General features: G+C 39.2%; 1 protein-coding gene across 2 annotated transcripts in view; it reads left to right on the top strand.

The window, feature by feature from the left end:
* The window catches only part of LOC127580786 (copine-8-like), a 440,180-nt gene that overhangs the window by 161,746 nt on the left and 252,541 nt on the right, over positions 1–25,893 (top strand). The window lies entirely within an intron of this gene.

Genomic DNA, 25,893 nt, shown 5'->3' with positions numbered 1-25,893 from the left:
AAGGCATAGACTATTTTCTAAACGGGGAGAGAATTCAGAAATCAGAGATGCAAAGGGACTTGGGAGTCTGAGTGCAGGATTCCCTGAAGGTTAACTTGCAGGTTGAGTCAGTGGTAAGGAAGGCAAATGCAACGTTAGCATTCAGTTTGAGAGGATCTAGAATATAAAAGCAAGGATGTAATGCTGAAGCTTTATAAGTTGTTGGTCAGACCACATTTGGAGTATTGTGAGCAGTTTTGTGCCCCATATCTAAGGAAGGATGTGCTGGCATTGGAGAGGGTCCAGAGGAGGTTTACAAGAGTGATCCTAGGAATGAAAGGGTTAACGTATGAGGAGCGTTTGATGGCTCTGGGCCTGCACTCGCTGGAGTTTAGAAGGATGAGGGGGGATCTTATTGAAGCCCACTGAATATTGAAAGGCCTGGATAGAGTGGACATGGAGAGGATGTTTCCAGTAGTCGGAGAGTCTAGGACCAGAGGGCACAGCCTCAGAATGGAAGGACATCCCTTTAGACCAGAGACGAAGAGGAATTCCTTAAGCCAGAGGGTGGTGAATTTGTGAAATTCATTGCCACAGACGACTGTGAAGGCCAAGTCATTGGGTATATTTAAAGTGGAGGTTGATAGGTTCTTGATTAGTAAGGGTGTCAAAGGTTACCGGGAGAAGGCAGGAGAATGGAGTTGAGAGGGTAAAATAAATCAGCCATGATCGAATGGCAGAGCAAACTCAATGGGCCGAATGGTCTAATTCTGCTCCTATGTCTTATGGTCTTTATTCAGCACAATCAGGCATTCAGGAGGAGACCTGGTAGAAGACTCTCTCCTGGAATAAACTCTCAGTGGAATCTCCCTGAACTCAAAATACTCTTAAAGTGATTGAATACAATTTCAGCAGTTAAAATTGTGTAGTTTATTTAAGTATTTTGAATGCAGACAAATATTTCCCTTGAATTACATATTTATAATGGGAGCACATTGTGACTGACAAGACACCTCTGTATACCTGAAATAAGTGTTGTGGGAGATGAGTCTCAGGGTCCACAAATATACTATTGATAGTTTAGCTGAAGATATCTGATGCCTGGTTTGATGTCAGCCAATTAACATAGCTTCATTGTCTGTACATTTGACTGATGCAAGCGGAAATGTCTCATGGTCATGTCAGTTTACAAACCCCATCTCTTTTAAGCAGCCTCCTGCTCTGTGCCAGGAATCCATGATCTGCAGAAAGTACTGTTTGTTTACAAAGAGCTGTGTTTTTAATTCCAACATTGATTTGTACTTGTACTTTGCATTTTAAAAATGTTTATGGAGACTGGTTCTGCTTTGTATTAATGGCTACCATATCTTAAACTTTAAACTTTGACTATGGTTGCTTCACCCTGTCAAGGTCACATAGTATGTTTCGGTGTGAGGAGATGGAATTTATAAGTGGAGAGAAATTCTTTTAATCAAACAAATTGAGAAACCGGTAGTCATGGGAGCTCAGTAAGGAAACAGATGAAAGACAGGCAAAACATTCTGTGGAACAAATTGCAGGTAATTGAGTTCAGTTCAAGATTGTAGTTTGGAATAGTCAAGTCTGGAACTGATAAAACTGTGAATGATGATTTTAGCAGTAATAAGGTGAGGCTTCTGGTCATAGAGGTAAAGCTAAGAAGATTTGTTGAGTAATAAGCAATTTTGCTTGAAGCACAATATGCAAGTCACAGATCACTAAGGTTGCTCATCTTTCTTGAGCTTGAGCAAGTAGACAGGAGGACCATAAAGTTGGGTGAAATGATACCAAGCAGCATGGATTAGAAAATTCAGGCTCATCCAAGATTTAGTGTTTGACAAACAATCTGACAGCAGAAAATAATACAAAGCAAGATGCTTTGTCATCAATATACATGGAGGTGATCATCTTCTCGACAAAACCAGTGGGAGGCAATACGTACATGGATGAAACAAAGTGCAGTAGTACAGTGCTTTCAATGCCCTCACTAGAAATATTTTTTAGTTCTGAATTACATTTGCAGCTTCATCCCTGACTTTATGGGCAAATATAGTGGGCAAATATAGCAGCCAATATATAAACAGGAAAATCCCACACAAACAGCAATGAGGTAAACTATTTCAGTGGTCTTGGTTGGGAGATAAATAATGGTAGGGCTCCTGTGCTTTACTCAAAAATTTACCATGGGAACTTCCATGTGCACTTGTGCAGGCACACAGAGCCCATATAAAAGACGCTGTGTTAGAAATGCTTTCATCTTTTAAAAAGGCACTAAACGGAGGTCTTGTGCCCATTTTGTTCATTGTAGCCTGATGCTAATTTCTGAAGAATAAAATGCCCAAACTGCCTTACACATTAGATTATGACCTGCAGACCATTCTCTCTTTTTTTTAGTTCATTATGCAGGATTGGGTGTCACTGGCAAGGCCAGAATTTGTTGCTCAACCCTGAATTGCCCTCAGAATGAGTGGCCTGTGATTTGTGAGGGTGTTTAAAAATCGCATTAGTGGGTCTGATGTCACATATAGGCCAGACCAAGTAAGGATGCCTAGTTTCCTCCCTGAATGACACAATTGAAACAGGTGTTTTTTTATATATAATAATCAGGTAATTTTATTGTCAACATTACAAAGAATTTTTGACAATAAAATTACCTGATTATTATATATAAAAATTTATTTCTATAGTGGGATTTGAACTCCATTCTCTGAAATGTTACTTTAGACCTCTAGATTACTCGCCCAATAACTTAACTGCTGTGCCACCAGCATATCCCTGTAAATTGCATAAGAAGTACAACTTGTACTGTGTGATTTCCCCATTATGATGGGAGCTATACAAGTGCAGGTTCTCATTCTGAACTACCTTCACAAATAGTGGAGCCAATTAGATGCATCTTTTTCTTGAGCTGAGGTAGGTAATAGTAATCTGCACTATGCTTCTCTGATGGGACATCACACTAGAGAGGTGGGTATTTGGGGCAGGGATCTTGCTGATTGGGACACTACAAAGGAAGTGGAAAGTCTTTCTCAGATGGAAGATAAGGGGATAACCCATGAAGATTTCTAGCCTTGCTTCGCTGACAGGCTCTCTGCCAATGGCTAAGATAGGGATGAGCCCTTTAACTGAGGCTGAACCAGGCCTTCTCTTCTGTGTTTGAGCCCCATGCTGTTTTTAAAATGATTATTCATGCCAGAGCATTGCAGCAATGATAATAATCTCGCTGTGCACACCCATTGATATTTACTGTCATGTGCCCAGTCTGAGTGAAACATATGCATCGACGGCATGCTACAATTTACTAGACTTGAGCATGCTTTTGATTAAAAAACTCATGTAGTGCAAAAAAACATAACATCACGTAATAGACTTTCTACACCATATTCCTTAGAATGAACTGTGGTCCCTTATGCTGACCTACCTGCCCAGCTATCCCTCATCAATCTATTTAATGTTCTACTCATGGTATAACTGAATTGCAGTAAGTTCTTGTACATTGTTTTGTTCAAAGTGAGTTGTGTGTTGGCTGTTGAAGTTGGGTAGGCTGGTTTATACCTGGCTCTTTGGTGATTGTTTGGTGATATAGTCATAGGGTCTGAGGGTACAACTGCTTCTCAAAGGAATGATGGCAGAAGTTGACCTGAGGTTGGAGCATAAGGGGTCACCTGACAGCAAGCCACAAGCAAGTACTCATTTCAATTAGCCAAGGCTGTGTGCAATGGAGAGAGAACTTACACCAGAAAGAGTTATTTAGTGATCCCAGGCAATGACTTGATAAAATTAAAGACAGTGAAAATGCACGTTGGGAAGATCATTTTACCCCTCCCAGATGTTCTCTGCCTCAATTACTCAGAAACAAGCATCCACCAACCTTCCTTATCCTATTTCACTGAGATTGTAACAAACAATCTGCTGGAGGAACTCAGCATGTCAGCAGCATCCATGGAGGGAAAGGAACTGTCATTGTTGATTATTCCTTCCCCCCCCCCCCCCCCCCCCCACGTATGCTGCTCAACCGGCTGAGTTCCTCCAGCAGATTGTTTGTTGCTCCAGATTCCAGCATCTGCAGTCTCTTGTGTCTTCATTGAGATTATCTTGCCCTCACTGCTGTAACTCTCAGTCAGTAATCTCCTCTGCTTTACAAGGACACTTTCCTCGAGACCCCTCCACTTTATACTAACATTTTACTCTCCAATCACGTTCATCTCCCTTGATTCTCTAACTTTCTGATCTGATGTTCCCACGTGAAAGTGTTATTGTGAACAAATTCTACTTCTGGCATAATTTGATGGCCTTTCTCTTAAGACCAGGAGAACCCAGATTCAGTCCATTGCGTGGAATCACTCGGCTGTGAAACAGTGGACAGTGGCATAGATTTTCCGGCAGATATTATGAAGTTGCAAATTAATCATTACATTGAGCACTGACTAATTATTGCCAAAACAGAATGATAAAGGTTTCAGATCTGTGTGTGAAATTAAAATAAAATCCTGCAAATGGTGAAAATCTGGAATAAATTTAGAAAATGCTGTAAACACTCAACAGTTCAGGCAGCATCTGTGGAAAGAGAAACAGAGTTAATGTTTAAGGTTAGATTTGGCTTTATTATGTATGTCTGTTACATCCTTACCTGGATATATGTTGGTTGAGTGAAGGTTCAGGAAACAATTTGTAAACTTCATAAATGATGCAGTTAGTAAATGGTCTGATAAAATTCTGTCTCATATCATGCATAAAGATGTTCAATGAATGAAGAATTCTAGGCTTGTATCTTTTTTTTGGCATAAATGCTGAAGGCCAAAGGTGTGCCCTCAATGTTGATGATTCCGCTCATCTCAGCTTCACCCATATGGCATTCTCACCACCCAAGTAAACTTTCTCCTGAATTTCATGTTGGATTTATTCACGACCATGGAATTGGCTGCGGTTTCTGTCTGTTCTTTCGTCTATCTGCCTTAGAGTGGCTTCTCCTGAAATCACAAGCCACGGAATCTCCACTGCACCTTGTGGCCCCCTGTACTGAACAGGTGGGTGACAGTGATTGGCTTTCCTCCTTCTGTGAATCTGCTGTGCGTTGGGGTTTCTGTTAAACTGACAAGAGAATATTGTTCCCAGCTGTGTGTGATTGAATCTGCTGAAGGGAACAGCGAGATGAGGGATGTAGAAGCTGTCAGCCGAGAGAGGCTTAAGTAGCTTCTAAGCTGTGGGAGGTCACTGCAGACAGTTCCAGACTGCCCGTGGTCTTTTAGCACATGACAGAAGCTATCAGTCACCAGGCAGACATGCTGATAAATAAAATGTCTTCAATCATGTGTCACAGATGTTTTCTATTGTCTTCCTGTGCTTCAGATTGTATCTGAAGTGTTTTATCGTGCCCACAAACAAAATGTTCCTCTAAATTGGGGTTGTTTATTTTAACTGGTGCATGGTCAGATGCAGGTAAATCCATCTGTATAAATGAAAGTAAGTGGATCCCCTGACCATTATATATCTTTCAATATCAATCAAAAAGATCACCAGGCAGGTAAATGATGACAGTCCCAACCATTAACCCCTATTTTGCACTCACACAACTGTTAAATTTCACCCAGATTGTCACCAAAGCTTTAATAAAGAATGGTGACAACCAGTTCTTGTGTTGATGTAGATTTTCTGATTCAGAGCACTAGCAATATGACTAACATCACACTTTACCTTGGAAATCACCTTGGGTAATGTTATTACATAAATGTCGAATATGAGTACATCAAGTTCCACTGTATGCTCTTGAATGGCAGTGTCAACACGTTTATTTCATCTTAAATGGTTCACCTCTGTTCCAGAGGAATTTGAAATATTTATGCTGTCATATGTATAGTGTGAGTGTCACATTATAATTTTCTTTAACCTTTTAATGGCATCTTTTTGGTGTTTTTGTAAAATATGTGGACATTGTTATGGAATGTATTACTTAATAACCCAGAATTTGTTGGAGCAGTAAATTTTGCAGCCTGTCCATCTTGTTTGAATTTCTTTTCTTCACCATTCATTTATGGCTGATAAATAACGTGGCTGGGGCAGCAGGTCATTGGTGCCTTGGGTGAATAACAGGTCCCAATAGCACAATGTAGTAGCTACTGTATGCTGTACCCTACAACTAAAATTGTAGAAGAGTGCATTGACTCTATTGACTTCAATATTGTATACCTATGTTTACTAATTCAGGACAATTTCTAAATATTAAAATGCAGAAAATATTAGGATTTAGAAAAAAATAGAGGAGTGATGGAGTTGCAAGGTGAATAATAATGTATTCATTCACATAATGAGGGGATCACTGGCAAGTCAGCATTTATTGCCCATTCCTTATTTGCCTCTTAAAATTGGTGGCTTGTTAGATCATTTCAGAGTCAATCACATTACTGTGGGTCATGTAGCCCAGACTGGGTAAGCAGAGAATATTTAATTCCCTGAAAGACATTCATGAATCAAACGCATCTTTACAATGAGTAGTTTCAAAGTCAACAAGGCTTTTAATTCCAGATTTATTCAGTTGCTTAAATTTCTATTCCTTGGCTATCACAGTGGGAATTGAACTTGTGTCTCCAGCGATGTAGCTCAAGTCTTTGGATAGAATCAAATCAAGTACGGGAAGATAAACAGAGGACTAAAGAAACAAATGTATTAAGAGGGAGAAAGTGAGGGCAGTAAGAGAAGAATTAAAACTTCTAAAATCAATTTACTACCTCCAGAAATGAGAAGTCACTGTTTCTGTTGCTGCTTTTCTGCTCTGGAGAGTTTTATGTGCATTACAGAAACAAGAATCAAGTTAATGAAAGTACCAGATCCAGCTGTCTGCAGAGATTTTAAATAATATTTGCTGTGCAAATCTAGAAAGTTTGTGAAACTCATGTGAAAATTCTGGTCAAGCCATTTCTTTTTTGCCGGGTTAATAGTGGAGAGTTCAAATAGTTCAGCAGTTTCTGATTTGTATTTGAGAGGATATCTGTTCTTCACCACATATTAATGGTGATGTGGACTTTAAATTTGCCATGTTCCCAGCAAATTCTATGCCATTAGCTATCTGAAGTAAAATGGTTGCTGGTTGTCAACTGAAGCTACTTCTAATGAGTACTTGTTTGCCTTTGTTTTAATTCGCAACGAAAAGTGTGTACATTAATTCTTTAATAAGGAATGATGTTGCAAACACTAAAATTTCTAATGATATTGAGTTAGGGAATTGAGCTAAATATAGGTTTATGCTCTTCTCCATTCCATTCTGACATATTTTAACAGTGTTAAACATATTTTCTTCCTCTCCCTTCTCAAGGCCTATTCTCCTAAGCCCTATTGATCTATTCTGGGCTGGCATTTAGTCAGCTTCTCAAGTGGCCATTTTCTATTTATGACTCTTAATTTCAAGTTATGTAGTATATTGCACCTGAGGGCCTGGAGAGGGAGGGAGATAACAGCTAAGTTGCTCTGATCTTCAGGCAATATTCATACATAAATATTTCATATCATGTCACCAGGCAGTAGTCACTGGCAGGAATCCTGTTTGAAAAACAATGTTTTTTGTTGATATTCAAAGCAAACATTAAATATTTTAAACTCTAATAGCGAAGAATTACATTGAACATAAAAGACAGAACTGTTCAAACACCCCAATTAATTCACGGTATCCCTTACTGTCTGAGTTTCCTCCCACTCCATCTATCCCATCTCAGCCTACCAGACGACTCACCTTTCTCCCAAGCATTTGCCTGATTTCCTCTTGGTTGCAGCTGAGCTAATTGCCTCTAGTCGCTCAAGTAAAGATTTTTTTATCCCTTTTTTCAGGTTGGATTTGTTAGTATTTCTCTTTATTTCTTGTCCTTAGTTTGGTATACTGTTCGAAGTGGTTCTCTCCACATCTACTCTGTCTAATCCTTTGATATTTTTAAGGATCTCTGAAAGGCAACACTTGAAATGTTACTTGAGGGCAGAGCTTTAAGGTGAAAGGGGACAAGTTTAAGGGAGATCTACCATAGTGATGTGAGAGTGATAAGTGCATGGAACGTGCTGCCAGGGGAAGTGGTGGAAGCAGATACGACAGCAATGCTTAAGAGACATTTGGACAGTCACAAGAACAGGCAGGGAATGGAAGGATAGAGACCGGGTGCAGGCAGATGGGATTAGTTTGGACTGGCATCATGGTCAGGACAGACATGGTGAGCCGAAAGGCCTGTTCCTGTGCTCTACAGTTTGATGTTCTATGATGAAAACATGTCCTAGTGATGGTGGATGAAGAATAAATGTTAGATGAGATACTGTGAATAACTCTCATGGCATCTCAAGTCTATTACATTTTAAGAGACAATACTTTGGGTGCTGACAACCATGTTACAATGGCATTGCTTTCTGAGTAAATCCTAGCTGGAACTGGACCCCATTTGGTAGATTGCTTCAAGGTCTTCAAAGGGACAAACAACACCCTACCCAAACAAGCATACCTCCTGACATCTCATACTCTGGTCCTGACACTTAACTCCTTATCCCAACCCCTGATCCTGGTTCCAACCCCCGACTCAACTCCTGGCTGAGTCACCAACCTGACCTCAAACTCTACCCTTCAATCAACAGCCCCTGTACTTTGCCCCACCCCATTTCATGGTCCTGGACTTGCACGATACTTTCCTTCATGTACTCTGCAATGGCACAACACATAATAGGTGATGTGTAAGAGCTAGTAAACAGTGCGTGTTGCCTTTGGCTTCAGCTGCTTCTAAATTTTGCCATGGGGGCTCACAATCAAAACGATTATTGCTGTGTCATGGAGAAGGTCCTTAAAGTGCCTCCTCAGTGCCACTAATTTTCTAAGCTTTTATTCCTGACATTTCTCATGTCACTTCAACTAAGGAAAATTTCACTCATTTTGTGCAGACTAGACAATTATTTTGGATTTTTCTATCAATGACATATTAATCCCTACATGTAGCGTAAATCTGTGCAGTTCTTCACTGTATTATTCTCAATGCCTTCACCCTGACATCCTCAGTTACAGATTATTTTGGGCACATGGCCATATTTTGGGGGGTGAGTCTTAACTAAGGAAGGAGACATTAACTTGACAGAAAAAGCTCAAGTGCAACTGAATTATAACGTTAACAGTGCATCATTCTTTTGCTATCATGTGTGGTGCTTTCAATCCACTTTGGTTTCATGTATCACTAGTGCAAAATAATCTGTTTTTGGAAGTAATTTACAATTATTTTTTTCTGGTTTATCTGCCCCTGAGGGAGCCAGGTGCTGTCTATAATTGATGTTTGTTACTGTAAAAACAATTAGATCTCAGATCTTATAGGGTATTTATTAGTAGCAAAGTGTACTGTATTGCATTGGCTTTCAGCCCAAGAAATAGTGATGCCTTCATGTCGGAAACTAAGGCGGTGTGCTGCTCTGTTATTGCCATCCAAGTGTAAGCTATTATCTTGTTCATTAAATCGAGCACTCCAAAGCAGGAGAATGTTTTTCAAAGATTTTGTGTAGAATTTCTTGCCATGAACTACTTATTGGGATTTTCACAAGTACGTTGTGGTCAATCAGTTTTTTTGTTTCTGGCAGTACTACAAAGATCCTCAACTCTTTCCTCTGCATATTTTATTCTATATATATTCTACATATATATATATATGTGGTTGTTTCAGTTGCTGTCAGAAAATAAATAAATTTCCAGGCAGTGATACTAAACCTTTGGAGTCAATAAAGAGGCAGATGGATACTGTAACAAGAAAGTTTGATGTTTTTTTGCAGATGAATGAATCAATCTCCTAAACTAATTCTATCCTCTACAGTTGAATGTGGGAAATCTACTGGCACATCTGTGCCAGGTTTCCTTGCAGTGTGCAGTCTGATGGCTGGACTGAAAATTGATAACAGCCACGATGATAGATACAGTCTCTAATTTCTCCAGGAAAACCTTGATTAGGTAGATGAAGAAATGCAGGAATAATTTGTTGGGGGGGGGGGGGGCGGCGCAGAAATGTCAGCCTGGGATAAAATCAGTAGAGAAAAGATTGTCAAAAGACACAAATCTCAAATGCTTCCACTTTGCTTAAATCTATTTGACCTGCCACAGACTCCAGTCATACACCGCCGCGGGGAGTTTTGCTACTCTCCACTCTCCCTGGAGATTTATTTTTTTGTTTTCTAATGGTTGGATGTAGAAAGGTTTACCTCCTCATGAGTCATTCCCTCATTCCCCTATTGCACTCTTCCGATGTGCACACATTTCTCCTGGAAATTAGTACAAAAGGATCCGAGCGGAATACGTAAGTGACATTTTGACTGGAGGTGACACTTTATCCCTCAAAGCCTTGTTCCACTCTGCTTGGCCGAGCACCGAGAGCAGAAGATGAGAAAGATGACTTGTGATTTTTTTTGTTATTCATGGGCAAGAAGCAGCGAGCTGTCAGTTAATGATGGAAATCTGTATTTCTGGTTGACATACAGCTAACTAGAGGCTACACAGATAGCAGCTTGTGTGCATTGCATTTCCTGCTGCACTGTCAGACCACCATCAGACACCAATCTCCAGATGCAAGTAGAATTAATACTCCGCACTGTGGCAGTGTTTCAGGTCTGCCACTGTCAGCAAATTAACCCTTTCTCTGTTGCCCTGTACTGTTTTAACAAGCTGTGTATGACTCGAATCTTCAGCAGGTCACTAGACTCAGAAAAGGATCAAGACATTATTACATGTTTCTTTCAACAAACCTTTTGCAATAGATTGTTTTCCCGATGCTCCACTCTAACTCTTGGCCTATCTAAATTCTGGTGTTCCCCTTCACCCACAACAGCAAACTTGGAGGCAGAGACCATTTGCTAGGAATGGAGGCAAGAAAGTAAAGATTCCCACATGCATAAATTCCCTCACCAAGTTTAATGAGCTTGCTTTATATTGGATAGGCTGATGATTCCCACAGTTAAATGTGCACACAAGAAGTAGACATTTGAGCAGGTTGCTGCAGGTTTGCCATGAAAATCAGGTGTAATCCAGCTCAAATCACCACTTTTACTGCACGAATATGGGCAAAAAGGTCCTTATTCTTTCCACATTCAGCTACTGGATAAATCTTCAGATCTGCTTCATGAGTTGAGCAATGTCCTGCAGCTGTGTATGACTAGAAGCTGCAGCAGGTCAATAGATTCAGGCAAAGCTCAAGACATTACAGTACAGCTGAAGGATCTCAACTTGAATCGATGACAGTCCGTTTCCCTCCACAGATGCTGCTTGACCTGCTGAGTTCCTCCAGCAGTTTGTTTCTTTGCTCCAGATTCCAGCTTCTGCAGTCTCATGTGTCTCCATTATGATATGTTTCTTTTAAGAAGCCTTTTGCTTTACTTTCCCCATGCCCAGCTCAAATTATGTCTTAATTTCTTCCCCTTTTCCTAATTTATGTTTTTCTGGTCTGCTGAATAGACCATACTGTACACTATCAAAGTTATTAACTAGCCTAGATTCAGGTACTCTCTGAAGAACCAGACCCTTCAATGAGCAATTTTTTTTTCCTTGATTAGCTTGAAGGTAGTGCTAACTTTTGACCATAAACATCAATTGTTTACGAATTGGAAATGTAGATTGTGGTTTTCTGCACCAGAATCTAGCTCTGTGGCTGGCAGGAAGCTGAGGCAGAGGTCAATGACTAAACAATGTTCAACGTGTCTTGCCTGCGACCTTCATAGAACTCCGTAATGCATGATTTAGTTAGCCTTTGCTGCTGTCACCTTATCATGGAAGGGAAGTTTGTGCATACAAGCAATCTTATGATGGGAGCCTCACACTCCTGACAGGGCCACCCATGGTACTAAAGTCACAGGTGAGGTACCAAAAAAAAGCACAGTCCAACACAAAGACCTCAACAGCTGAGCATGGAAACAGGTTCTTTGTCCCAACATGTCCATGATGATAATCAAGTACCCATCTATACTAATCCTACTTACCTACTTACCAACTTGCCTCCTATGCACTGGCAATTCAAGTACTCATCCAGATACTTAAAAGTTAGGAGAGTACATACCTCCACCACTCACTCCTTTTCCTGTTATTGTATGCTAAATTGCCTTTGTATTAATCCTTAGAGTAAAAGCAGAGCTGCCAACAAAGCATAATGGAAAATCAGATACTTATTAAACATTCCAAGGTATGTTGGTTTTTAAATGTCGTGGATCAAGATAACTTAGATTGAGGGAACTGTACAAAAATCATTCCCTACAGGTGTGAATTGAGTGGTCTAGCCTTTGCGGGGATAAAAGTATCAGCTGCAGTCCATATTCCGTTTTATGAATGATTGCACCAATTTCTCAAAATTAGATATTCATGATCTGCAGGCAGCTCAGTTCAGCAAGTAGTGAATTAATCCATTTGGAATAGAATTTGGACATCCATTACCTCAGCCATTCTCTCATTCAGTTAGCTCATCCATATCGCAACTCTGGTACACTCACTTTAATGATTATTAACAAAGATCTGTCAACCTCAGCTCTGAAATTTTCAATTGACCTGTCTTCAGGTGCCTTTTTTATGGAAGGATTCCATGACTATTCATGCACCATTATGTTTCATTATAACACCTTTCAGAGTTCTAACTTGGTTGTAGAGCTCTCTAAAATTTACAAGTTTCATTGATGTACATTATTCAAAATCTTTTTAAAGCCTGCTCCATTTCTAATAAATAGTTGCAATAAACAGAAACTCACATTGGCAACTAATTTGGGGGCAGGGGAAGTTTTGCAGATGTGTTTGTTATCCAATTTGATGTTAGATAAACTAGATTAGAGTGAAACAAGTTGTGCTGTATGTAACGTGCTTAGAATTCCTTGATCTTTGTAAAAAGAACTGAAACTGGTGGAAAATCATAGCAAGCCATGCAGAATGTGGAGAGAGAAAAACAGCAAATGTTTCAGCTCAATGCATTTCATCAGCATCTGTGAACCTTCAATATGTGTCTGCATAGAGGATAAGGGCATTTGGCCAGATTATTAGCCAATAATGTACACTGATTGGATTGTTCAAATCAGACTCTTGATCAGGAAGAATAGAAGAGTGGAGGGTTTTACCCACATCACACATTTAAATTGTACAAAGTGGTTTTGTTTAAGTTATTATTATAAAGTTGCTGAATTCAACCCATAATTATCAGCTGGTAATGTTCCGTTATCTTTTTTGTTTTGGTATAAACATACTAAATTGTATTACTATCCGCAAATACTCAAACATTGCATAGATGTACTTATTAATGTTCAACACAAAACTAAACAACCCTTCAAACACTATGAAAAATGTTTTCTAAATTTAGACTAAATTCTTCTATTTATTAGTCCTGTTACATGAGTAGGTTAGTTAAGTAGATACAAGCTGATGAAACCATCACAATGTGGTATGTTTATGTATAATATGTAAATAGATCATGTGATGCAGAGTGCAGTAACATCATTGTGGGTGAATATGACAATTAAATGTTGGTATCCCTTGCTCTTGGAAGCAGAATCAAGCACATATTTTTGTTTGGAAACCACTGGTGACCAGGAGATATTTTTATTTGAGTTTACTAATAGTCCACATACTGCATACCCAAGCTGCACTCCAAATACATTACAGCCACTGTATTACACATCTGATATTTCCTGAAAGATTTTAATAATGGCACTGAAAGCTCTTTTGGTGCTTTGTATTATCAGTAAAGCTAGACTGAATCTTAAGAACCAAATCATGTATCAAGCCAACTGTCATATATTAATAGGCTGCTTTTTTGTATGAGTCAAGATCATTGCCCTTTACTGCTGTTATTATATTGCCGATGTAATTGCATAAGATTAGTTTTCAGTGTAATGCAATAGAAAATTAAATTTTCCTTGATTGTAACATGGTAAACAAATATTTCCAGGTTGTTTAGTGTAAATCCAAAAATTTGACTGGCAACATGATTTTTTGTAAGGGTTAATGTCACTCCCTGTGTTGCAAGCCTTCTTTTGGAGCACCGCAGGAGAACTCAGACTGCATTGTCCTCAGAGTGCCTGTCGTAGGGCATACCCAAGACAACATGGTCTTAGTGGAAGGCCGGCAGGCAGTTGAAGTACTTACTTAAATCCTTGCCTTTCCCTTAGCCCTCCTGATCAAATTAATCCCTTGAGCAGCCCCTGACAATCCACCATTTACAAACCTCAACCTTACCAACACATCTCTCAGCCTCTTTCACCCCATCAACTGCAACATTGTCAATGAGATTTTTACATCCTTCCTCACTTCTACAGTATAGTTAGCCAGTACAATCTGTCTCTTCGTTTCCAGCCCCCACACCAGTGCTGGAGCACCCCCAATCCATCCTTCCACCTCCACCCGCTTCCACATCCAAAACTACTGACGTATTTCAGTCTTTTGCCCTCTACCTTCTGGAACCTCCCTCCAATGCCACACCAGCAAACCATGTGTTTGGGTCTGAGCACCACTTGGGGGAGGAGGACTAAACTGCACATTTTTGAGTGCAAACAGGTGTATGTCTGATTTTACAGCAGTTGGATTTTGACACCAAAGGGCAATAGCCAAAATGGTCATTGTCCCACCTCCTGGCCGCCCTTTACAGGAACTTGAATTTCTAACCCCATGTGTTTGATCCCATTGGCCATTCTTGCTGCTATGGCAGTTGTGTTACTGATAATGCAGCACAGCTTTCGCATTTCCAAATCCAAGCATCTTTGGCTCTGTCACCTTCCAAAATGGCCCATGAATGCTCAGATACATGAAACCGATTTCAGGTATAGTCTTTTACCAAAAAGTGATGTACGCACCAGTTACAAGCATTGAGCTCAGTTTCTAATGGAGCTGTAGGCCCTCAGCAGCTCCCCTCCCCTGTGACTCTCAGACTTACAGGGATCAGTTGAAGGTCCAGGGCTTGTGGAGTGACATACAACTACTCTTTTTTTCACCCCACCTTGTTGCTGGACCTGGCCTCCAATGATAAAGCCCGGTCATGTTGGGAATCCATCTCTCCAATCCTATGGCAATCACACCCGGCATAATGAATCAGAATCTCTGTTCATTTGAATGAGCTTTTCTGGCTTGAAGATGCAGAGGAAAAGGGGTATGGTGTTATTTATTTTTATATAGTTCATTTTAATATTCTTATAATGTGTTTTAATTAATTTACATCTTAATTATTTTCTATAATGTTACCTCTTTTAATTATATTTATGTGTTTTCATTAATTTTACTTACTTTATTTACAATAATTTGAATAGTTTTAGACACCTCTGTAAATCAGAGATACCTACAAACTATTATATATTGTTGACAGCTTTGACAGAAGCTGACATCCTGCTCCCAGCTTTGCCTCTAATGAAAGATTATCTGGGCATTCCAGGACAGGGCCTCATCAGTGCACTACACCATAAGACCATAAGATATAGGAGCAGAACTAGGCCATTCGGCCCATTGAGTCTGCTCCACTGTTCAATCATGGCTGATTTTTTTCAACCCCATTCTCCCGCCTTCTCCCCATAACCCTTAACCCCCTTACCAATCAAGAACCTATCAATCTCTGCCTTAATTACACCCAATGACTTGGCCTCCACAGTCCTCTGTGAGAACGCATTCCACAGATTCGCCACCCTCTGGCTGAAGGAATTCCTTCTCATCTCATTTAAAGGGACGTTCCTTTATTCTGAGGCTATGCCCTCAGATCCTAGACTCTCCTACTAGTGAAAACATACTCTTCACGTCTACTCTTTCCAGGCCTTTCAGTATCCGGTAGTGAGATTCCCCCCCCCCCACCATCCTTCTGAACTCCATCAAGTACAGGCCCAGAGCCATCAAACACTCCTCACACATTAACTTTTTCATTCCCGGGATCAGTCCTAGGACTACTTTGTTCACTGCTGAGGCTCCACCATGCCTTGCCAAGCATCTCCCAGATACACTCAGTCAGGTCCCAGCATCCAGCCTGGCTGCATATGGAAACTGTGGACACCATTAGATCTACTGGCCAAAAAGAGAAACTGTCAGTGGTTTTGTTGCCATTATGTGTGGTGTTGCCACAGTTGTGAGCTGAAATGGTGCTGACTTAATCATGCTGCTGCTTTCAGATAACTTCAGAGCTCTCTTTGTCAGAAGACTGCCTATGAAAATGAATTATTAATGCATTTGACGAGCATTTGCTTCATCATTCACTGCATGTGTGCAAACTTTGATTCAATGCAGAAAATTAGGACAATCATTGTTAACGATAATGCCATGTCTAAAGAAGGCAGTAATAGCTTACCATTACTTAGGTTTTATAACCTGGACCTATGCGCCAAAAGGCAAACATATGTAAATTCGAAAGTACTTTAATTGTCAGCTAGCAGGGAAAAAGGAATTTGGAAGAAAATTCAACAACCATTATTTTGTTAGCAATCTATTGATTTTTTGTACAAGAGAAAAATAATAAGTTAAATGCCATTGGCTTTAAAAGTAATAAGGCATTATCTCTCTAATTAGCTTTGGTTTCAAGTAGGTTGCAGTTATAAAGAGTTTCAGCCATAACTGCAAAGGAAAGTTTTAATGACTTCCTTGGGATAAAAAGTACTGCTGGTGCATTCGACTGCTCAGAGGCCACTGGAGCTATCAAGCTCACAGGAATTTTTTGGAGACATTGGCTCAGCATATATAAAGGTAAAAAGTTGATGATGCGACATTAATATTTTTAAAAAGTTTGCAAGGAATGGAGAGAGAGAGAAGGGTGAAGAATGTGTTCCTTCTAAAATTCACTTTGATCTTTTAAAAATCTCTAGTTGATGTAGACTTGTCATATTGTTACAACGTTAGATTCTTCACCAACCATGTGCAACTACCATATTAATTAACAGAGACACGTGGTTTCAGAATCCAACTCCAATCGAGGTTTGAAAGTACGGAACACAGAATAATATCTGGCCTGTTCTGAAAGGTGGTTAGTGGTGTGTTGGACATTCAGTAGAGTTGGCAGAGTAGTTGGATGTTGGAAGAAACTAAAGCAAACTGTCGTGAAGAAATGAGAAGTTACTTTCTCATCTTCATATAGTGAAGGTGCTTGGGAATAGACAACAAATAAGAATAAAATAGGGCTAGGCTGGGCTACATTACAGTGCCATCATTTTTAAAGGAAATTGAGCTCCTTGAAGGTAGATGGTGCTTGTAGGATAATGTTTGATGGTTGGCATGGATGTGGTAGGCCAAAGAGCCTGCTTCCAGACTGTATGTCTCTGATTCTATGACCCAGCCCAAGGAGGAAACTGAAATAAATGAGGAAAACTAATCCAACTGAAGGAAATGTATCCCAGGAAGGGACTGGGTAAATTAAGGGAATGAAATATTTGTTAATTGTTAATGAGCTTGCTGGTTTTTATTTTATTCAAAGAATAAACTAAACTCCTATAATCATATTAACACAAAAAACAATTTATCTTTTTAAAGAAATATCCAATCTTATAATGGACTGTGTCATTATATTATCACAGATTATTAACATTAACTCCTATTTCCTTTCACAATATACCATAACAAAAGTGGTCAGAGTCACCAGCATTTGGATCCCAAAGTAGGAGTGCATCATTTCAAAACCCAGCCTACATATTGGTCCAGCTATTATTTAGGTGCTTAAACAGCTTTGTTGGTCACTCTATTGCTTTCCTGAAAGTAGCATAAAGAGTGAGAACTTCAATTCTGATGTTCACAGTGCAATATTACTAGGTTTTAGCCTGGTGTTACTGGGTGAAACTGACAATATTGTTTCACTACAGCATTGCTACTGAAGAATACTGACATAATTTTTCTCTCATTTCATAAAAATTAGAAGCTGTCATGCTTAGCTCACAGCATGTCCCAAGCTGCCATGGAGATGAGGGAGAGGAGGGAATGGAGATGAAAATCAAAGAGGAAAATTGTGTAGGGAGAGCTGAAATAAGGATGGGGAAGGGTTACATGATGTGATGTGCAGTAGTGGGGCCCACCATACAATGGAGTGGCTGATCAGACCCCACAACATGCTGTAGTTAGTCCGTTGCTACAGCAGTCTTCGGGGTTGTGACCTTTGCCAATTCTGACTATCTTCATAAGGGCAGCGCTTGGAAATCAATGTGGGGCTGCCAGTCTGGATTCAGGTTATGTCCGAGTGGGGATCCTTTAATTCTTGTATAATTCCTGGTTTACTATGTGATTTGCACCCTGTTTAATTGTGAATGAAGAGTGAAGTGCGTGCATCACTGCCTTTCACTCCAGTTTCTATCAGTATATCAGAAAGATGCTCCCTGGTCCATATATGTAAAATGTGACAGGGAAATGACACCAGCAGAAGGGTGAATGTTGGCAGAAAATCTTGGTCCAATTGCTTGATGGATGCAAACTCTTCAAAACAGGCACAAAATGCTTATATGCAAGAATAGTTTCTTTTTAGCCAATTTCTACAATACAGTAAACTGGATTGTAGAGTTTCTGATCGCTGTGCTATATAAACAAGAACAGACAACCAAACAGAGGAATTAACATAATGATTAAATCCAAGCAGCCTTTAAATTTTTGTAGCATGATTGATTATGTTGATTTTTATTTTATTTTTTCTACCCAGCCTTGCTCTTGGCAGGCCTGTTCAATTAATACTTTTGTGCTAGTGCTTCATCTACCTGACAGCTTTTATTTTCTGCTGGGATCTTTGTTTTAAAACCACAGTTAATTGCCTCTGGTTGGACCTGTGATAACCTGGCATCTGACTGCCGAGTTAGAGATCAGATTTTATTTTGTGTGTAAATCAGGAATGTTTTTCAATGGAGACCATCGTATGGTTTGTTTGCTGAATATCTGAGGCTCGGTTTCAACAGGAGTGACTGACCTATAATCAGACCCTTAAAACCAAAGCAATTTATTTGCTTTTTACCTTTCCTTTTCTAATTTTGTGATGCTTGGCCCAATTGTAATATCAAAAGTTCTCATCTAACTGATAACCTTAAACCAAACACCTTCAAGGGATAAATGTGTGGGAGTACCAGGTCATTCTGGTTCAGTATTGTCTTGCATTGCCTGTACATTCACATCCTGAATGCTTATGCTCACTTTTATATCTGCCTCAACAATAATAGTTGCAACAATAAAATTGGCCTAGAAAACTTAGTGTGCCATTACTGGTGTGTGATAAGAGTCAGGATCACACTGCTGTGAACATCCATAGCCTCGCCAAACTGTCACATGTGTTTGTATTATCCTGGAGCAAGGCCAGATCCTTCACGGTTAGGACCTAGGCATGTGAGAGTGAAGGGCGGTGGTCATTTGGCCATCAGGTTTGGGGTGGGGATTGAGATGGATTTCCTCAGAGAAAGGTGTTAGCTGATTGGGCCTTTTGCTGTTGGAACCTTGAGGTAAGTGAAGCATCGAGGTATCGGCGTCTCTTGGGAATCTGAGGGTGCAAACCCATAGAAAGGAATGGAACCAGGCAAGTGCGATCACAACCAGTAGGGCAAATGTGGAGGACAGCTGGGGGAGAATTGTGCAATTGGCCATGTCAAAGATACAGGGTGATTAGAAAGGACGAGATGGGATAGTTTAGCTTTGCCACATTAACATAGGATGTCATTTGTGAGTTTGAAAAGAGTTGAATTGAATATATGGCTGAAGAGAATCAAAGGGAGTTCCAAGAAATGTGGACAAGGATCTGGAAGGCAACAGCTCATTCAAGGACTTTGTAGTGGAAATGGAGGTTGGAGTTGAAGTGACAGCTTTCAAAAATGGCAGGGTCAATGTTTAATTTCTTTTGAGCAGAGAAATTATGATGATGACATTTGGAGAGGGAGGAGGAGACAGTATCTGAGAAGAGATAACAGCCAATGTGAAAGCCAGAAAAAGAATTGGATGGTCAGCAGTTCTTGTTCATAGTAAGGTCAAGAAAGTAGGTGGAACAGGACAAAGGGAGCTTGGAGAGAAGATGAATATTAAAAAAAAGAAAGAAACCAGAGGAATAGGGCCAAGGGAACCAAAATGGAAGGTAAGACAGGGCAAGGAAAGAAGTGATAGAAGGATCTGATGATGTCATTTAATTTTAGTGGGAAAAAAAAGTCCCAAAGTTGTTGTTGGAGGTAAGGTTATAGAACCCAGAGGTGAATGTTTAAGAAGGCAACCTTCAATAGAGACCAGAAGTGCACATTAATGAAGAGAGTGGGCTTTTCCCAGGTTGGGAATCTGGGTAAGAGACAGGAAGGGAGTTAAGACTATAAGAGGGAATGGGAATGTATGTAGAATAGGATATAAATAAGCAACCAGAGCAGGCCTTATCTGTGATTGAGACAAAGAGCAGGCGAAGCAGCAATCTATAGCATGAAAGTAAATTTAAATTTGGAGGTTTTGCACGGTGGGAAGAATTAAAGGCAATGAACACAGACGATAGCACATGATGAGGTGAAGGTTGAATTTACTGAGAACTAGAGTTGCTTGGTGCAAAGGCATAGGGGGAAGGCAACACATCTATCACAGTAATAAAACCTTTGTAATGTGCTGGAATGAATAAGGAATTTAACTCAAGGAATTGCATACACATGGTGGGATGACCAAAGGTGAAGAAAATACCAGAGAAGAAACAGGATAAATTTGTAATCTAATTATTCTGGCATACATCCCAAATCATCTCTCAGACAAACATCTATTTGTTCTTCCTTTTACTGTCTACACATTCCCAAGGTATGTTATTCACCCTTTTTAATATCTATAAACATTTTTGCACATTTCCTGGGTAAATTACTCATCTCTTCTGTCCATTAGAGGTGGGAATATGCAAATAGCTCTGAAAATAGATTTAAGCTTCTTATATGCTTACTCATTTACTTTATTGCCTGAAACTTTGTTTTCACCTCACATTTGCTCTTATCGATTCACATAGAAGCTCTAACTGAATTTACCAATCAAATTGCCCAGGCACGTTTTATATTGGGATAGTGGTGTAATTTATATTAAGCATGAATTTTATTGACTGATGATTTAAATGTGATTTTTGGATCTACTTTAATATATCAGTTATCTGAGACTTTGGCTCATTACATGTCCTGCTGCATTTGGCTTAATTCTCATTTCTAATTTTTCTAGCGTTATTAATCTCCCTTGATTGCATGATGATATCATTATTGTTTCATTTTTTAATCATTGGCATTTAATGTTTTCTCCCACATTCATTTTCTGTTTGCCCAGTTTTTCCTTCCTTCCTTCATTCCATCCATTCCTTCTTCCTCTCTCTTTCTTCCTCTCTTTTATTCTTTTGTTCTCTCTTTCATTCTTTCTTAAATTTGTTTATTCATGGCTTCTTAATAATCTCTGTAAAACTGGGGTTAGTATGGTTTTCTTAAACGATCCAGCATGTTTAATAACTGCTGTTCATCAAGAGTCAAAGACATCCACTTTGGAAGTAATATTCAGGTTGCCCTTAGTTAACTGAAAATTGCTTCTGATGACCTGTTTTCATTAAACTGAGTTTGGGGGTATTAAGTTTTATGCATTAAATTGGAAATTCATCCTCAATGTCATATAATTGTGAAAGATAGCAGATATGTACATTATACACTATTTCCACAATTCATCACTATTGAAGTGAGTGGGACTGAATCTCAGGATAGAAGCAGGGACCCACCCCTATATATTGTGCAATTAGCACATTGTGCAATTAAAGATGATTGAATCATTAATGACAGCTATTAATAAATGCACTGTTCTTAAGATTAATTTAGAAATTTCAGTTCCTAAAATGTAAGGTCTGGTCGTTTGAAAATTATTTATTTATATTTTAATTTTCCTTGCATATTTGCATTGCAATAAAATAAATGAGAAATGGAAGTTTTATGAACTCAGTAATTGGTAAATAATTTCCCTCAACCTTAACTTGAATATGGTGGGGATCTGTTGTGGTAATAGGATGCTTACATTGATTTGATAATATGTTCAGCTGTAGCTAAACCTAGATATAAATTGGCCTTCCCAGTTGTACCTGTTTGCTTGGTTTGCTGTAAAAGATTGATATTTGCCAATTATATACTTTGTGACGTTGACTCACATTGATTAAAGAGAGTATAATTATAAGGAATTCAATAAATCCCTCAGAGCAGACGTTTAACCGACTATGGGATAGAAACATGAAAATATAGTAGCACGCCCTTGAGTCTTGTCCACTGCTTATATACTTTGTTTCTGATCAACACCTTTTTATCCAGGTGTGATCTATATCACTAACTGCCCCACCAACTAAATATCAGTTGGCTTCAGAAATTTAATTTCCCCACTTCCACACTTCTGGGGGTGAGAATTCTGCACTTCCATTACTCCTTGCCTGGAAAAAATGCATCCAATTTAACCAAAGAACCTAGCTCTGTCCCTGACCTATTCTGGATTCTCCTTCAGTGGGTGTATCACCTGACAGCAATGACCTAATTTTCCAACATACTCTTCATCTTTTAGATATGAGCAACTAACAACTAGAAATAAACACACTTGCCTTGAAATTGGAAGCTTTATGGGTACATTAAAGTTGCTGGTTACAGCATCCCAATAAACATTTTGTGCAAAGGATCACTGCTGGGAAATTTAGTAGCGTGTGAGGCCCAAGACACAAGATTAGTTAATTCTGGGACTAAGGACGGGTCTGGGATTGGGGAGGTGTGGGGTATGCACGGTAAGTGTGGGGTCATAAAGGGAAAGGGCCAGAAGGTTAGGCTAACTCCCTGCCTTGCCTGCTGTCATATCTATCAAAAGCATGAATGTTTCTAACATTCAAAAATATTCACAAACACTTACAAATCAAACCAACTGTTAAAAAATTAAACATTAAAAAGGTAAAGAAAATCAAATTACTTGAAAAAAAGGAAACACAATAACATTTAAATACCGTGGAAGTTTGTGGTTCACTCCAGTGTTGGAACAAAGTGCTAATCAGCAATGAATAGGTTCTGGACTTATGCATTCACAGAGGTTTGACGGGATTGTTGGCTTTTCTGCACAGTATTTACTAACAAAATATGGCACACAAGCTCCTATATTTAATTTAAGGAGTAACTGGTATTTTATATGGCCTTGTGTTCAATATGAAGAAAATCATTGAGCCTGATTTTGCTCCTGCAAAATCTGACTTTTTGGTCAACATTAGAAAGTTGCAAATTGTAGGGGTTTAAAAATATCTTAATGCTGAATGGAATGACACAAAATGTAAACTAGTGACATTAAAACTATCACACTATTTTAATGTAAATGAAACTTTGTTGGGTATTTAACTAAAGATTCTTTGGGGTAATTCAAATGATATATATCAAGTTATGGCGCATGATTCATCAGAAAGATGTGGTATTCATCAATATTTAACTCCAAACATGTTCATTGATATTAAGTACAGTGATTTGCATTATTGGGTTAGGATCCTGTCAGATGTTCTTTCTATATTTAAAGGCCCACTACTCAGACATGCTTATTATGGGAAGATGTCTATACTGGACCAATCAATTATCCATTTAACCACAGGGGTCAATCGCAAACATCACTTATAATGCAGTGGGTATGCCAGCTATTTCATGCAGTTCTTCGCACCATGGTGGGGAAATCCAGGATATGATGATTTGTTCGGGAGTGGTAATGGCATGTACTTACAGGTTTAAAAGCAGTGCTGACTTAAGGAAGTATCAAATGGCTTCAATCATCAGTTCACACAAAATTAATGTGCCATTACTTTGGTGATAGCTGAATCAAGGTCAATGCTAAGAATCACATCACTATTAACATTTCTCAAAGGCAGGAGGAATGTTTTCACAATGAGCAGAAAGATATCCTGATAATCTGACAAGGTTTTCATTGTAGATGTGCTTGTGGTTGTCGTTGATCGAGTCATGGTCGTTTCATCTCAGCAACCTCATTTGATTTCACTGCCCTCCCCATGCTGTGTTCATACAAATGATAGAGAGCGTGCTGTTGCCAAGGGTGATGGATGGTCCAAGTCTATGGAAATAGATTCAGTTATTTAGATCTACCTACTGGTGAGAAATAATACAATGAGTCATAAAGTTAAAATTATTTGAAATTAATATATAGAGTGAAACCAGATGCTTGGTATGATTTTGTATTTATATTTTTGTTGATGATCCAACTCAAATAATAAAAAATGATGGCTTTATTTATCAAAGTTGCAACAACTTTTCATTCAGGCAACATTCCAGAACTTGATTCCAGAGATTCCTACTTTCCATCTGTGCATTCATTCTGTGCATTGGAAAAAAGTCCTGTCATCAGTTCTAAATATGTAATAGTTTGAACCTACATCTCCTTATCATACTCTCAAAGTTTACTTGAACGTAGATTTGTGAATCCATCCCTTCAACTACCTTTTATGCTTCTTTTAAAAAAAAAGATAGACTTGCATTTATTTAACAGCCTTTAGTCATAAGTCATCCCAAAGTGTTTTACATCCAATAAAGGTCAGTGCTTCACTTGCCCCCTACAAGAATACTCAAAATTTCTAAACATTTCTTCACAACTTTGCAGCAATATTGTAGCTGATTCTTGCATTGCATAGCCCTAGAATATGCAGTTTCCCCCCTAGACGACACAAAAGAACACAAGAAATAGAAGGAATAAGCCATTCAGCCCCTCACATCTGTTCTGCCATTCAGATCATTCCAATTTACCGTGCTAACCTCATGTTTCCTGATTTCTTTAATATCAAAGATCTACAGATCTCTTTCTTGAATACATTAGAGCCAGAGTTTCCGCAGCCATTTTGAGGTGAGTTGATAATTCTGAAGACTCACTACCCTGTGGGTGAAGAGGTTTGTTCTCATTTCAGTTCTGAATGAATGAACGTTATTTTGATTCTGTGTTCCCAAGCTTATGATACCCCAGCCAGGGAAACGTCATCCCTGCATCTACCCCCTGCCAGGCTCTGCCTGAGTGGTGAATGTTTCAATGAGATAAGCTTTAAATTTTCTAAACTCAGAGCTGGTGAGGGTAATGCAGTCACTGTGGTGTATATGGACTTTCAGAAGGCTTTTGATGAAGTGCTAGAAAACAGGCTTATCAGTAAAGTTGAATCACATGGCTTAAAAAAAAACATTGATAGTGTAGACATGAAGTTGGCAAACAGAGGGTCATGGAGAATGGTTGTTTTTCAGACGAGAGGAGTGGGAATAGTGGCATTCCCCAGGGATCAGTGTAGGGCTATTGCTTTTTTTGATCCATGTTACTCACCTAGACTTATGGGAGCAAGCCACAATTTCTAAGTTGCAGATGACACTAAACTTGGTAATATTGTCAACTGCAAAGAGGATAATGGTAAATTGCAACAGGATATGAATAGGCTTGTGGAATTGACAGGCAAGTTTAATGCCGAGACACTGAGGTGGTGCATTTTGGTGGGAAGAGGCAATAGAGAATGAAGGATACTGTTCTAAAAGGGGTACAGAAGCAGAGGATCCTGGGGCTATTTAAAAGACACTTAGATAAGTACATAGATAGGAGGCATTTAAAGGGACATGGGCCAAACACGGGAAAATGGGACTAGCTTGGTGACACCATGGTCACCATGGATGAGTAGGGCTGAAGGGCCTGTTACCATGTTGTATGACTCGATGACTCTATCAGTGTACAAGTCATTTAAAATGGCAGGGCGGCTGAGAAGCTCTTAATAAGGCACACAGAAGTCTGGGCCTTAACAATTAAGGCATAGAGTATAAAAACAGGGAAGTCATGCTGTACCTATATAAAGCACTGGTCTGACTTCAGCTGGAGTATCATGTTCAGTTTAGGTCGCTTTATTATAGAGAAGATGCAGAGGCATAAGAAAATCCAGAGATTTATGAGAATAACTCCTGAGATGAGGAATAACAGTTATGAAGGTAGATTGGAGAGATTAGGACTGTTTT

This window comes from Pristis pectinata, chromosome 20, assembly GCF_009764475.1.
Source record: "Pristis pectinata isolate sPriPec2 chromosome 20, sPriPec2.1.pri, whole genome shotgun sequence".
Lineage (NCBI taxonomy): Eukaryota > Metazoa > Chordata > Chondrichthyes > Rhinopristiformes > Pristidae > Pristis > Pristis pectinata.
Note: the sequence above shows the minus strand (reverse complement) of the source record. Positions and strands in the feature narration are given on the sequence as shown.